The following is a 2,323-nucleotide window of genomic DNA, read 5'->3' as shown; positions in this document are numbered from 1 at the left end:
TTTACAGAGGTCAAGTCACAGGCGCTGGAGCAGTAGTCCAGAGGGGAGGACATTTTCCTTGCACGGGGCAGTTCAGTTTCAATCCCTGCCATCCCATATGGTCATCAGGAACTTCCAGAAGTAACTACTGATTGTGGAGGCAGGAGTAACCACAGAACATCACTGCATGTGAACCAAAAAGCAAAATAAAATGTCAAGCCAGAGTCACAACAAAGAATAAGACAGTGGTGAGACTTGACAGCCCTGAGCGAAGTGATTTTATTTTGCCTTTTTATTCAAATTCCTTTTTTTAACTTTTAATTAGGGAGACACCATGAGGCACAGTTGTAGACTTACAAAGTTCTGTGCTTGGGTTTCAAGTATACAATGACCAAATACCCATCCTTCAACCAGTGCACATTTCCCACCACCACGGATCCCTGTATCCCTCCCACCCCCCACGCCCTCATCCCACCCTGCCTCTGTGGCAGGGCATTCCCCTTTGTTCTCTCTCTTATTTTGGGTGTTGTGGTTTGCAAAAGAGGCATTGAGTGGCAATCATGTTTGGTCTATAGTCTACTTTCAGCATGCTTCTCCCATCCTGGGAGGATCCTTGCAACACTCTTTATTTGGTGCTCCATTCTCTATCTGGGCTGCCTTTTCCCCTAGCATGTGTGACTGGCCTCCAAGCCATGAAGCAAAATTCCTGGTACTAATCTTGGCAACTCTTGACCATGACAGCCCTGAGCAAAGGAGATTTTTTTTCATTTTATTCATATTCCTCTTAGTTTTCACCAGAAATCTGAAAAGTACATGTTAACATACATATCAAGTTCAAATTCGGGGACCCTGGCATAGACTTTCCCTTATAGACTGACATCACAAAAAGTTTGTTACACATAGCTAGGATTATTACCTCCCTGGCTGCACTTTTGTAGCACAGCATCCCATGGTACAAAGAAAAATGACTTTCTGAAAAGGGCCTGTTTTGACATTAAAAATTGTTATTAGGTCATTGAGTTATCTACTATGAATTTTATGATGTTTCCTAAGACCAGAAGGAAACACAAACACCTTCCCACATTATTGACATATATAAGATTTCACCCCAGTGTGAAGTGCCCGATGTACAATTAGGCCGGAGGCCTGATGAAAGGCCCTCCCACATTCCTTACAAACAAATGGTTTCTCTCCAGTGTGAATTCTCACATGACGAGTAAGGGTTGAGGAAGAAACAAAGGCCTTCCCACACTCCTTACAAATATAAGGTCTCTCCCCAGTGTGCTGTCGCATATGGCGAATGAGGGTTGAGGATTCCACAAAGGCCTTTCCACATACCTTACATCCATAAGGCTTTTCTCCATTGTGAATTCTCATATGCATATTGAGGCTTGAGGAAGAAACAAAGGCCTTTCAACATACCTTACATCCATAAGGCTTCTCTCCATTGTGAATTCTCATATGTCGAGTAAGGCCTGAGGATACAACAAAGGCCTTCCCACATTCCTTACAAACATATGGTCTCTCTCCAGTGTGAATTCTCATATGGCAGAGAAGGCTTGAGGATACAACAAAGGCCTTTCCACATACCTTACATCCATAATGCTTCTCTCCATTGTGAATTCTCATATGCATATTAAGGCTTGAGGAATAAACAAAGGCCTTTCCACATACCTTACATCCATAAAGCTTCTCTCCATTGTGAATTCTCATATGTTGAGTAAGACCTGAGGATTCAACAAAGGCCTTCCCACATTCCTTACAAACATATGGTCTCTCTCCAGTGTGAATTCTCATATGGCAGGTAAGTCTTGAGGAATTAACAAAGGCCTTTCCACAAACCTTACATCCATAAGGCTTCTCTCCATTGTGAATTCTCATATGCCGAGTAAGACCTGAGGATTCAACAAAGGCCTTCCCACATTCCTTACAAACATATGGTCTCTCTCCAGTGTGAATTCTCATATGGCAGGTAAGTCTTGAGGAATTAACAAAGGCCTTTCCACAAACCTTACATCCATAAGGCTTCTCTCCATTGTGAATCCTCATATGCACATCAAGGCTTGAGGACACAGAGAAGGCCTTTCCACATAGCTTACATCCATAAGGCTTCTCTCCTTTGTGAATTCTTATATGCCGACTAAGGTTTGAGGAATAAGTAAAGGCCTTCCCACACTCCTTACATATATAAGGCCTCTCTTCAGTATGAGTTTTCATATGCCCGGTGAGGGTTGAGGATCGAGTGAAGGCTTTTCCATGTGCCTTATATTTATGAGGTTTCTCTCCAGTATGAATTTTCCTGTGTCTAGAAAGGTATGAGGAGTAACCAAAGACCTTCCCACAT

The 2,323-nt window shown here is 42.7% G+C and overlaps 1 pseudogene; it reads right to left on the bottom strand.

Moving 5' to 3' along the window:
* Positions 1–1,062: 1,062 nt before the first annotated feature.
* LOC130022032 (zinc finger protein 571-like) lies at positions 1,063–2,040 on the bottom strand (annotated as a pseudogene).
* Between the last annotated feature and the right edge of the window lie 283 nt (positions 2,041–2,323).

The sequence above is a fragment of the Sorex fumeus genome, unplaced genomic scaffold (assembly GCF_029834395.1).
Source record: "Sorex fumeus unplaced genomic scaffold, SorFum_2.1 ptg000019l, whole genome shotgun sequence".
NCBI lineage: Eukaryota > Metazoa > Chordata > Mammalia > Eulipotyphla > Soricidae > Sorex > Sorex fumeus.
Note: the sequence above shows the minus strand (reverse complement) of the source record. Positions and strands in the feature narration are given on the sequence as shown.